Source organism: Heterodontus francisci, chromosome 19, assembly GCF_036365525.1.
Source record: "Heterodontus francisci isolate sHetFra1 chromosome 19, sHetFra1.hap1, whole genome shotgun sequence".
In the NCBI taxonomy this organism is placed as follows: domain Eukaryota; kingdom Metazoa; phylum Chordata; class Chondrichthyes; order Heterodontiformes; family Heterodontidae; genus Heterodontus; species Heterodontus francisci.
The window spans coordinates 41,315,017-41,328,700 of NC_090389.1; positions in this window are offsets into that span (position 1 = coordinate 41,315,017).

Here is a 13,684-nt window from a genome sequence, read left to right on the forward strand (position 1 = left end):
TATCTTCCAATCTTCAGGAACTGTTCCAGAATCTATAGAATTGTGGAAGATGATCACCAATGCATCCACTATCTCTACAGCCACCTCTTTCAACACTCTGGGAGGTGAATCATCAGGTCCAGGGGATTTATCAACTCAGGCCCATTAATTTCTCCAGTACTACTTTTTAACTAATACTAATTTCTTTCAGTTCCTCATTCTTGCTAACCCCTTGGTTCTCTGGTATTTCTGGGATTTTTTTGTATATTCCTCCATGAAGACAGACACAAGGGCTGGGATTTTATGGAGATCCTGACATCGTGCTCCATGGCGTGGGGGGCCGGAAGATCATTCCAACAGCGGCCGACCATGGACCCTGACGCTGGGAGTGCTGGGCCCGATCTTCCCGGCAGCAGCCAGGTTCTGTGGCAGTCGCGTTGGCAATGGGACCCAGATTAACATATTTAAATTAAAGAAATTAATATATTTAAATAATATCAACAGCGATCTCACCTTTGGGCCGCGATCTTCCGAGCAATGGCTGGCACTCAAGCGCATTCACTTTCCCATCCAAGAAAAGCAGGCATGCCATGGTAGGGAAGGGGAGAACTTATGATTTTTAGTGCAGTGGAGGGGGGAGGGGAAACAGGCTCTAATGCAAATTTCTAGTGAAATTATCCACTTTGTTAGAAAAAACAGAAATACAGAGTATTTCTTAAATGGTGAGCAAATGGTGCGTTGGTCTTTATTGCAAGAGGATTTGAGTACAGGAGTAATGAAGTCTTGCTGCAGTTGTATAGAGCCTTGGTGAGACTGCACCTGGAGTATTGTGTACAGTTTTGGTCTCCTTATCTAAGGAAGGATATATTTGCCATACAGGGAATGCAACGAAAGTTCACCAGACTGATTTCTGAGATCTCAGGATTATTCAACAAGGACAGATAGAGGAGACTGGGCCTATATTCTCTAGCGTTTAGAAGAATGAGGTGTGATCTCATTGTAGCATACAAAATTCTTACAGGGCTTGACAAGGTTGATGCAGGGAGGATGTTTTCCCCTGGCTGGGTGGGGCGGTGTATAGAACCAGGGGACACAGTCTCAGAATAAGAGGTAGGCCATTTAGGATTGAGATGAGGAGGAATTTCTTCACTCAGAGGGTGGTGAATCTTTGGAATGCTCTACCCCAGAGGGCTGTGGATGCTCAATCATTGAATATGTTCAAGACAGAGAGCGATAGATTTCTAGATATTAAAGACATCCTCTGCAGCAACACATCGAGGACTAGAATTCACAAGTTTACCAAAATACTTTGAAAATATCAGAGTTCTATCTCTCAGCTTCCTATCCATAGGAGAGTTTCTCTGTTTCAGCATTCTGGAGCATAATTGCAAAAGAAAAAATACAGGAAGAGACACAAACCATGGTAGTATTTTAGAAGATTATTAATAAGTGGCAACATGAAGATGTAGAATGAGAAAAAGGTAGTGTCCATGTTTTAGTCTAATATAAGGTTCAGCAATATTCACCCATTCATATTTGTAGCAAGCAAAAAAAGGAAAATTGCTACATCAACACATTTGACTCTCGAGCCTTTATTTCAAACTTCATCGCTGCAAATCATACATATTCAACTTCAGTATATCAGGTCTACACAGTCAGTCAGCTAGAACAAGTTTTTTTAAAATTCTGATTTAATAATAATTTGCAAACACCACAGCTTGGCAAAAATGTGGCCTCTAAGTTATTTGTGATGAAATTTTAAATACAATGAATTGTAAACATTAGAGGTGCTCCATGTTATTTTCACAATTTATTCATGAACAGGATATTTTAAAAATAACAAAATTAATTCAAAAAGTTTATTGTTGAGATATAGTCTAAGCTAGCAAGTACACGGTTGGACATACCATTCCCGAATGTTATGTTGACTCCCTGGTGCCAAGCGGATGTAGTATATTCTGCAAAGAGAAGAGGAACAGCCAGAAGTCATTGTCCATAATGGAACCAGTGACATAGGTAGAAAATGTGTTGGGAACCTTCAGGACGAGTTTCAGGAGCTAGGAAAAAGATTAAAAAGCAGAACCTCAAAGGTAGTAATCTCAGGATTACTCCCAGTGCTACATGCTAGTGAGTTCAGAAATTGAAAGACAGTGCAGGTAAATGTGCGATTAGAGAAGTAGTGCAGAAGGGAGGGTTTCAGATTCTTGGGGCATTGGGACCGGCTCTGGGGAAGAGGCACATTTACAAGATTGCTCTGAACGGAGCCGGGACCAATAATCTTGCTGAGAAGTTAACTAGTACTTTTGGGAAGATTTAAACTAATTTAGCAGGGAGACGGGAACCAAAAAATAGCAGAGTGGAAGAAATGAGATCAATGTGGAGAGACATTATAAACAGCAGTAAAATTGGAACTATCACCAAAAATTGTAGGGACCAGATTGAGAAAAATAACAAAGTGACGAAGAGGTATTAAATTATATGTGTGTCAATGTCTCTAGTGTAACTAATAAGCTGTTGAGCTACAGATTGTTACATGGCATTATGGAGAGGTACATTAGCAGAGATTTGGCTCAAACAAAACCAGGAATGGGTTCTTAATATTTCTGGCTACCAAGTATTCAAGAATGTAAGAGAAGGAAAAAAAAAGAGGAAGGGATGTGGTATGTTAATTAAGGATGATGTACAGTTCTAAATAGAAAGGATATACTAGGTGGTTGGGGCTGGGACCAATATCCTCACAGAGGGGTTTGCTAGTGCTGTTGGGGAGGGTTTAAACTAGCTTGGCAGGGGAATGGGAACCTGAGAGTAGATTCAGAAGGGAGAAAAGAAAAGTTGGAAACGGAAGGCAGAAAATTAGTATGTGTTTGGAAGGCATAGGAAACAAAATCCAGAAAATAAACAACAAACAAGATTGGCAGTGCTAAATGGTATATACTTCAATACAAGAAGTCTAGAGAATTAGGCAGGTAAACCGACAGCACAGATTGACAGGTGGGAGTATGATATTATATCTAACACTGAGACATAGCTGAAAGGGCAGGAATGGCATCTCAACATTCATGGTTACAAGGTTTTTAGATGAGATGTGGGTATAAAAATCAAGGGGGGGAAATCACAATATTGATTAAAGCAACAATTATAGCTGTGAGGAAGGATGATATTGTAGAATCAAATGAGGCCATACGGGTTGAACTGAGCAAGAAGAAAGGAGCAATCACACTAATGGAAGTGTACTATCGACCCCCCCAAACAGTCCGAAGAGCAAATATGTAGGCAAATCTCTGAATGTGCAGAAATAGTAGGGCAGTAATAATTGGGGGTTTCAATTACTGTAATATTAACTGGGATAGAATCAATGTGAAAGACACAGTGAGAGTAAAGTTCTTAATGTGCATTCAGGAGAATTTTTTAAGCCAGTATGTAACAAGAGAGGGGGCGGTTGGATGATTGGACGGTTCTGGACTTAATTTTAGGGAATGAAGTTGGGCAGGTGGAAGGGTATCAGTTGGGGAGCACTTTGGTGGAAGTGATCAGAATTCAGTTAGATTTAGGGTAGTTATGGGAAATAACAAAGATAGATCAGGAATAAAAGTTCTTAATTGGGCAAAAGCTAATTCTACTAAGCTGAGATGTGATTTAGTTGAAGTGAACTGGAAACAGCTACTTGAAGGTAAATCAGTGGCAGATCAGTGGGAGGCATTCAAGAACGAGATAGTGAGGGTTCAGAGCAAGTATCTTCCCTTAAAGAAAAAGGGTGGGACCAACAAATCCAGAGTCCCCTGGATGTCAAGGGGCTTAAAGGAGAGGATAAAGAAAAAAAGGGAAGCTTATGACAGATACCAAGGGCTCAATACTGCAGAAAACCAAGAGGAGTATAAAAAGTGTAGTGGTAAAATTAAAAAGGAAATTAGGAAAGCAAAGAGAGGGCATGAAAAAATATTGGCAAGTAAAATCATGGAAAACACAAAGATTTTTTATAAGTATATAAAGAGCAAGAGGATAACTAAAGAAAGTGTAGAGCCTATCAGGGACAATAAGAGTAACATATGTGTGGAGACAGAGGACGTGGGTATGGTTCTTAATGAATACTTTGCATTGGTTTTCACAAAAGGGAGGGACGATATATACATTGCAATCAGGGAGCAGGAGTGTGAAATATTAGATGAAAGTAACGTAGTGAGAGAGGAAGTATTAAGGGATTTAACATCTTTGAAAATGGATAAATCCCCAGGCCTGGACAAAATCTATCCTAGGCTGTTAAGGGAAGCAAGAGAAGAAATAGCGGAAGCTCTGATCATCATTTTCCAATTCTGTCAGGCTACAGATGTGGAGTCAGAGGCCTGGAGGACAGCTAATGTTGTACTATAGTTTAAAAAGGGAGAAAAGGATAGACCAAGTAATTACAGGCCAGCCAGCCAAACCTCGACGGTGGGAAAATTATCAGGGAAAAATTCTAAGGGACAAAATGAATCTTCCTTTAGAAAAACACAGATTAATTAAAGACAGTTAGTACAGATTTGTTAAGGGAAGGTCCTGTCTGACTAACCTGACAGAATTTTTTCAGTCAGAAACAAAGGCGGTAGTGGGCTTCGATGAGGATAGTGCATTTGATGTAGTCTATATGGATTTTAGCAAGGCTTTTGATAAGGGCCATCATGGCAGACTGGTCACAAAAGTAATAGTCCATGGGATCCAAGGCAAAGTGGCAAGTTGGATCCAGAATTGAGACAGCGGCAGGAAGTAAAGTGTTTTTGTGACTGGAAGGCTGTTTTTAGTGGGGTTCTGCAGGGCTCTGTACCAGGTCCCTTGCTTTTTGTGGTGTATATCAATGATTTGGACTTGAATGTAGAGGGTGTGATTAGGAAGTTTGTAGGCAATACAAATATTGACCATGTGGTTGATAATGAAGAAGAAAGTTGTAAACTTAGGAAGATATCAATGGACTAGTCAGGTGAGTGGAACAGTGGAAAATGGAGTTCAATCTGGTGATGCATTTGCGGAAGGCTAACAAGGCAAGGGAATACACAATAAATCTTAGGATACTGAGAAGTGTACAGGAACAGAAGGACCTTGGGGTGCATGTCTACAGATTCCTGAAGGTGGCTGGATAGGTAAATAAGGTGGTCAAGAAGGTTTACGGGATACTTACCTTTATTAGCCATGACATAGAATATAAGAGCTGGGAGGTTATGCTGCAACTCTACAAAACACTAGTTAGGACACAGTTTGAGCACAGCATGCAGTTCTGGTCACTGTACTACAGGAAAGATATGATTGCACTCGAGAGAGTACAGTGCAGATTTAGAGGATGTTGCCTGGACTGGAGAATTTTAGTTATGAGGAGAGATTGAATAGGCTAGAGTTTTTTTTCTTTGGAACAGAGGAGGCTGTGGGGAGACCTAATTGAAGTGTATAAATTATGAGGGATCTTGTTAGAGTGGATAGGAAGGCCCGATTACCCTTACTTGAGAGGTCCATAACCAGAGGGCATAGATTTAAGGGAAGAGGTAGGAGATTTAGAGGGGATTTAAGAGAAAATGTTTTCACCCAGAAGGTGGTGAGGATCTGGAACTTACTGCCTGAAAGGGTGGTAGAGGCAGAAACCCTCATAACATCTAATAAGTACTTGGATATGCACTTGAAGTGCCGTAGCCTACACAGTTATAGACCAAGAGCTGGAATGTGGGATTAAGCTGGATGGCTCTTTGTTGGCTGGCACAACTCTGCCATAAATTTCTATGATTCTATAATTTGGCTTGAGTTAAGGAATAGAGAGGGAACTGTTACATTGATGGGAGTTTTAGTAGAGCTCCAAATGGTGAGAAGGAACTAGATGAGCAAATTTGTCAGCAGATTTCAAAGGCATGTAACAAAAATAGAGTTGTAATGTTAGCAGACGTTTATTACCCTAAGCTAGACTGGGAAATACATGGTGCTAAGGAAGTGAAGGCAAAGAATTTCTATATATGCGTGGAGAACTTTCTCAATCAATAAGTCTCCAGTTCAATATGGAGGAAGCAGTGTTGTATCTGGTTCTGGGAAATTAAGTAGGGAAGCGTTACAGTAGATCATTTAGCTAATTCTTTTGAAGTAACTTGGAGAGAGAGGCACAAAATGTCAAAGGTAAAAATACTGAAGTAGGGAAGAGCTAATTTCAGTGATTTCAGAAAGGGCCTTGTACAGGTAGATTGAAAAAAGGGATTTCAGGGTAAAGCAATGATGAAGCAGTGAAGGGCATTCAGGGAATAGATAGCTCAGGTACAAACTAGGCATATTTCTTTGAAGGGAAAAGATGGAGCATTCAAAGCTAATCCCTAACTCTAATACTAACACTTATCCTAGATTACAAGGGAAATAAAAGTTAAAATGGAACAGATAAAGGAGTATTATGACAAATGTCAGGAGCAAAATTCATAGAATCATATAGAATCATAGAAACTTATAATACAGGGAGGCCGCCATTTGGCCCATTATGCTTGTGCTGGTTCTTTGAAAGAGCAGCGGCTTAGTCCAAAATCCTCACTTTTTGTCCATAACCAACTAAATTCCTCATCCTCTAGCACCTGTCAAAACTTGATGTGACCTAATTGAGGTTTTCACTATAATGAGAGATTTTGAAAGAAAAAATAGCGAAGAAATATTCCCTCTATTGAGTGGGTCAATAGCCAGTGATCATGGATTCAAAAGCATTGGAAAAAGATTTGGGGAGGAGGCCGAGATAATTTTTTTCCTCAAACAGTTGTTGGGATCTGGAATGCTCTACCTGAAAAGGTGGTGGAAGCTGACTCCATAGATAATTTTAAAAGGGTGTTGGACAGGTACTCGAGAAGGGAATTGAAAATGTTAATGCAGGAGACAAAGAGAGGTTGCAAGAAAAGATTAGCAGGTAACATTAAATTAAATGCTAAAATATTTTATAAACATATCAAGTGTAGACAGTTTGGTAGGGAAAAGGTTGTGCTTAATAGGAACCCAAAGGGAAACCTTCATGTAGAGGCAGAGGACATGGCAAAGGCATGAAATTGTCATGCCCAGTAAAGACATATACTTTTCCTACTTTTAAGATATGAACAATGTTTAAGGTGGGCTCTTTATAAAATTGACTTCACCTTTTAAAAAAAGGCTGCAAATGATAACCACTGAAGGTTTGATGACCCGGCCCTGCGTGTTGTCTCACTGTCTGTTAAGGACAAAAGAATACATTCCAGGCTAAGAGGTGTCAATTACACCCATCCTGAAAACCAAGTGACATTCCTGAATTGAATGGGTTCTTCTGAAACAAAGAACGTGTGAAGTAACCACATCAAAACAGGATTATACTCATCCAGACATTAATGGATGACCATGGATTCCAAATCCTGATCCATTGTGTGGTCACACCAGGGGAGAGAAATGTTAATGATGAATTGTGATCTTAAAAGGTAACCCTCTAGAGAGAGAGGGAGATCACAGAAAAGCAGTAAAGCAGTCCAGCCAGTGGCTGTCGAAAGAGGTCCAGCCAGGCAAGGAAGTAGCCCTGCTACTAATTCTACACTTCAGCTTGCTGCAGCAAAGATCTGAAAATGACCGCCACCTCCAATCTGAAAAATCATAACTACCAAAAACCTACAACAGCATTGGTCCCAAACTTACAATCTTCATTGGATGCAGGAGTGGTGCCAGAGGACTGAAGGATTGTTAATGTTATACCACTATTTAAGAAAGGGAAGAGGGATAAAAGAGGAAACTACAGGCCAGTAAGCCTAACATTGGTGATGGGGAAGTTATTGGAAACCATTATCAGAGACAAAATACGCTTTAATTTGGAAAGGCATGGATTTATCAAGGAGACCGAGCATGGATTTGTTAAATGTAAATCATGTCTGACTAACTTAATTGATGAGGTAACAGAGAAGGTTGATCACAGTAATGCAGTACGTGTTGTTTATATGGACTTTCAGAAGGCATTCAACAAAGTGCCACATAGAAGGCTTATTAAGAAGATGGAAGCCCATAGAATTAAGGGGAAAGTGACAGCATGAATACAAAATTGGCTCTGTGACAGGAAGAAAACAGTGGTTGTGGATGAATTATTTAGACTAGGCAGTGGTTTGCAGTTGTGTTCCCCAAGGGTCAGTTTTGGATCCTTTATTCTTATCAATTTTTGTACATAACCTAGACTCATGTGTAGGGAGCAGCATTATAAAGTTTAGAGATGATACAAAACTTGGCAAAGTAGTAGATCATGATAAGGATAGCTATAGGCTTCAGGATGATATAAACAGGATGGTGAAATGGGCAGAAGCATGGCAGATGAAGTTCAATGTGGAGAAGTATGAAGTAATGCACTTTGGGAGGACTGATATGGAAAGACGGTAATCTATAAATGGCACAATTTTGAAAAGTACAGATGAGCAGAGAGACCTTGGTGTCCATATATACAAATCCTTAAAGTTGACAGAGTAAGTTGATACGATGGTTAAAAAAACACAAGGGTTACTTGGGTTTATAAATAGCGAAACAGAATATAGAAAGAAAAAGATCATACTAGAACTTTATGAATCACTGGTTAGGCCTCAGCTGGAGTGTTGTGGACAATTCTGAGCACCACACTTCAGAAAAGATGTAAAGGCATTAGAAAGAGTGCAGAGGATGACGATCAGGATGTTACCAGGTATGAGGGACAGAGAAAGTTAAGAGGGACCTAAGGGAGGTTTGCACAATAATGAGAGGTTTTGATAGAAAAAGTAGGGAAGACATATTCCCTCAGGTGAGTCAGTTAATAACCAGAGATCATGGATTCAAAATTATTGGAAAAAGATCTAGAGAGTCAATGAAGAGAATTTTTTTCACTCAGAGTTGTTGGGATCTGGAACGTTGTACCTGAAAAGGTGATGGAAGCTGATTCCATAGATAATTTGAAAAGACAGTTGGTCAGATACTTCAGGATGAGGAACTTATTTGGTGACGGATAAAAAGTGGGAATGTAGGACTAGGCATGCTGCTCTTTCAAAGAGCTAGCAGTGGCATAACAGGCCAAGTGGCCTCCTTTTGTGCTATAAGTTTTTATGATTCTATGATATAAAAGATTTAAGATTATTCCATGCTAATGCACTTGACTTCTTGAACAGCATTTTATTGCAATTTTCAGCTTCTTTTATAACTTTTAATTTTTCCTGCATTATTCACTGTCTGAGAAGGTTGGTAAGCATGAAGCCTTCTCTCCCAATATTGCTCTTGCAACAGAGTACACAAGATGGACTTGGAGTAATTTTTTTTCCAATATTATCTCCATCTTTTTCTGTGATGGAATGTTTAGCCCCTACTTCACCCCTTTCTGATAGTATGAATGAATTCTGAAACTTGCCATATTACTAATCATGAATATAAACTCTTTGTTATAGTCCATGTTTTTTAAACAAGAAAGGGTTTACTTTTCGCTGAACTTTCAGTGTAATAAAGTCAAATTCATGGCAAAGATTGAGATAATTACTATGGGTGTCCACATCTATTTCAGTCTGTTTCCAATCCATTTGGGAGTGGGAGCATGAAAATGTAGGAATAATGTTGTACAATTGTTGCATTTGCAACTTCGCAATGCTGGTTGCATGGGACACGTATGTTTTTGGAGCACAACATCACTAGGGCAGCAGAGTCATTTATATTGAAAAAGGCCAGTTTCCCTGCTGCCAATGATCACAGAGCATTAGACTGCAGGAGGGAAAATGGCCTCTCAAAACAAAAGCCAATATTTTTTTCTTTACTTTACGTCTGGCAATGACCTACGCTGCAATTGGACTCTGTGTCAAGTTTTCTGTGGTGTGTGCTCTAGTTATGCTGTTAAAGGTGCAGACATCTGCTGATCCATGTAAATGCCCTTGATGCTAGAAAATGAGGATGGGATTAGGGCTGCAACTAGTGGAAAGATGAATATTTCACCCCATCCTGTACCATTAGGTCCCAAAGGCATTAGACAGGAATTCAATCCCTATTTCTCTTTCAAAGATTATACCAGACTTTCCACAAATGAGCTGCACATCTTATGATTTGGGTCTTAGATTGTTTAGACCAGGGTCTTCAATTACCATGTTTATGAGAGCCTGCATTATTGTGAGCAGAACAGCATTGTCACTTTCTCTTCAATTTAGTCAGTCTAGCATGAAATCCCATCTTCAAAGAAAAAGGTATTTTAAATCAGAGTTTTTGTTTCAGTGTTTCTTCATTCTAACATCCTCAGACTGAAAAAGAACACTGCCGGATTTGGGTACAGTTCTGATTTTCTTTGAAGGTGGGATAGTCCATCAAGCCTGATTAAAGTGAACATCAAAATGTCATACTGTTTGGTGCCCAATAATGCAAACTTTCATCATAGTTTCCTGAGATTAAAATGCAATATTACAGAAACTAATTGTTGCAGATGGTTGAAGGAACCTTTCAAAGTGCAGTGATACAACTTCTAAAGTTGAGCTGAGCTGCTCACAGGAAAAAGAGTAAGCTGGCATGATGTTTTTATCACTGGATATTTTCATGATCTTTTCAGAAGAATTCCAAATTTGGCATTTTCTTCATTGACTGTCAAATCTCATGAAACTGGGAAGAAACATTTGCACACCTGCTTCAAATTTGTTCTTCAGATTTACACAACCACTCTCAGACCACTGGTATCTCATAACTAATGCAAATAATGTATTTCTTTTTCATATTTTCTATCAGTTATCTGCCACGAAATCCTTCCACTCTCTTGCTGCTCTCATTGTCAGATCCACCCACCTTCTCTTGCTGTTGATGCTGAGAACTCTGATTTCTTGCTGCCACTGCCAAACCCAAGCACTTTCTACCTGCTGCACCTTGTTTCTACATCCATATATTTTGCTGGTTCTACCAACCTTGCTTCTGATCATGCTGCTACTGAGCCTGCTTCTCTTCCCATTGGTGTAGAGCAAGAAATCTGCCCCCACATCTTAAAAGCAGCACTAACATCTTCTTAGGATATGGCTGGGGGAAGCAATTCTGATAGTTAAGACTGGATTTGGGAATAGTGTTATCTTTGGGATTAGGTTTAGGATTTGGGTGAATTTATCGTGAAGACAATTTTTGTTGTTGAAGGGGATTGTTTATTTCAAGGGAGGACAATCTTTACCAGATTCGTTCATGAGCGAAGGGGTAAATCTATTATGGATACCAATATATTTTGTGGCAATAACCCTGCTGATACTACTGTTTTTCTCCCTACATTGATCATGCTGTCACTGCTCTTGTCACAGCAGTGGTTATGTTACTTCAACTGTTGTGGGAAGATGAAGAGAAGAATATTGAATAGCAACTGGACCATGTAGTTATTGAACATTAAGTCCTTAGGCATAGCCCACTGCCTTGGTTAAGGTTGAAATGTCATAATAAAAGGTCACATCCATTTCAGATTAATAATTCTTTTGAAGCACTAGATGGATATCATTTAGCTGGCAAATGAGAACTGCTGTGGATGATCAATCAAAAAATAGCTGGATATCCAGCTTTAGCAACAAGAATGCCTGAGAAATATTTGAGATCCTTGTGGCCCAGAGATTGAAGGATCTCCTTTGGTGTACAAGGTTTACAGGGTTTAGTGTACTGAGATGATGCTATTGTTTATGCTAAAGCATTTGAAGGTTACAAGAGATAGCTGGCAGTTTGGAGCAAGTTGAACTTAATTTTCCATTTATATTGTAGAATCACTTACAGTTGGGCCTCTGTGATGTTGTTATTCAATAATAACCTCGCACTTATAAAATCCTAAGACTTATAGGGTGGTATCAAAGGGGGTGAGGTAAACACCACTTGTTAACAAATTGCCCTTTAATCATTGTCTGTTCACACCCTGCAGCTTTCCACTTGCATTTTAAACATACAACCCTGGAAATTTTACAGGGTCAGTTACATCAGTGTTGCATCCCTGAACTAGGACTGCTGTCCATTGATGCAGTTCAATGCTGTCCCCACCATAAATTGTGCGATCAACTCCAAAACTGTATTGTTCATTCACACAAATCCCATGTAAAGTATGAGTAGTGCACTGGGTGGCTTGGAAATGAAGAGTGCAGCCTTTAAAAAGTCACAGTATTAGCTCAAGATTGCAGCATCAACCTGAGGGAGCAGAAGGTAAGTAGTTTTTTTCACCAGACTAAAGCCACTGGCAGTAATATGTCATGGAGGGTTCGTGTGTAAATTTGTATCACACTGAAAGGATGTCTTCAATTGTAGGACCTACCAGAAGCACCTGAAGAAGAGGGCAGAGTGTTGCAAAGAAGCAGTGAAGAAGAGCTCACAATTTTACAGAGAGCAATGTATAAACCCGCCTGAGATATAGCTTGAGTAAGAAAGATTACTTTGCACCCATGGGAAGAAAACTCAATAAGTTGTTTTGCATGTCATCTTCAGTGAGGTAGGGTAGCAGTAGCACTGAGGGTCACCTCTCAGAACCTCAGGACTGTTCACCAGTGCTGGAAGAGGTGCAGTAGGACCTGAAGAGGTACATGGCATAAACATTGAGTATTGTAATTAATTCTGTGACCACAGTCAGATCTGTCTGGGAAGATGACTTTGATTGCAGGTCATAATGCAGTAGGGCAGTCAGTTCTTCTATTGCCTCTTTGGTGAAGCACACATTTCTAACACTGCGCTCCTAACTAAGATCTTCAGAGGACCTGCATGGCCTGTAAATTTCTTTATGGGAGGGTTAAGATCTTCAAGACACATCTTCTGCAAATTCTGCCTAAATTTCCTTTCCTCCATTGTCGCCTTCTCCGCTTCATTACCATGCCAAGCAAAGGAATGTTCACTGGCAATCACATATCTGGTACAGACAAACTCTCATGGTAGGTAGGGTTGAAAATATCACAAGACAAAAGTTGTCTTGCAGTTCTTCAGTCAGAAGAAAGCCAAGAAATGGCTGGGTGACCCCCACCCATCCCCTCCACACACAAAAAATATTACAGAGACTCTTTCCCAATATAGTGATGGAGGTTTCTGTAAGTCTCAGGCTCAAGAGCTCCTCATCTGCCAGTTGCAGCTGATCCTGGCAACATATACAGCTTACTTATCCTACTTCAAGTTACCCTGGGTGCACAACAAATGTAACATGTAATATTTTGACGCGCTAATGTCACTAGCTCTCATTTACATAAATATAGGGACTCGGTAAGCAGATTGCCAGGAGGGCCAAACAGCAATTGAAAACTGGAGTGCATTGCTCGTGGGGCAGAAACCTGGCTGGAATGGCTCCTGCCTTAATTTACAGGCCCGAAAATTCCATGGCAACATTCCACCCGCAAGAAAATACCAAAAATAGCAAATCAAGTGTACTGACCCAATCAAAGAGAGCCTTTATCATAAGTAATTCCTGATCTACTTTTCAAAATTGCATTTTTTGTACATTGTCTCTGGGTTGCCATTTTAATAATTAAAGAAGCAATAGTCACCGTTTTAAACTGAGCCACTATTGACTTTCAAAATTATGTAAACCTATCAAAGCAGAGGTTCTTGGGCTCGAACTTACTGTAGTTGTTAGACAGCATCCACCATTAGTTAGATTTGTTCTTGGCCATTTAGTTTCTGAGAACATTTGCACTGCAAGTTGCTGTAAATTAGAGATCCTAAAAGTGCAACACTTTCTACGGGCATTTGGGACCTGTGTGAATAGGGGAAGCAATTGTTTATTTCCTTAACCAGTGAGTTTGAAGAACTGTTA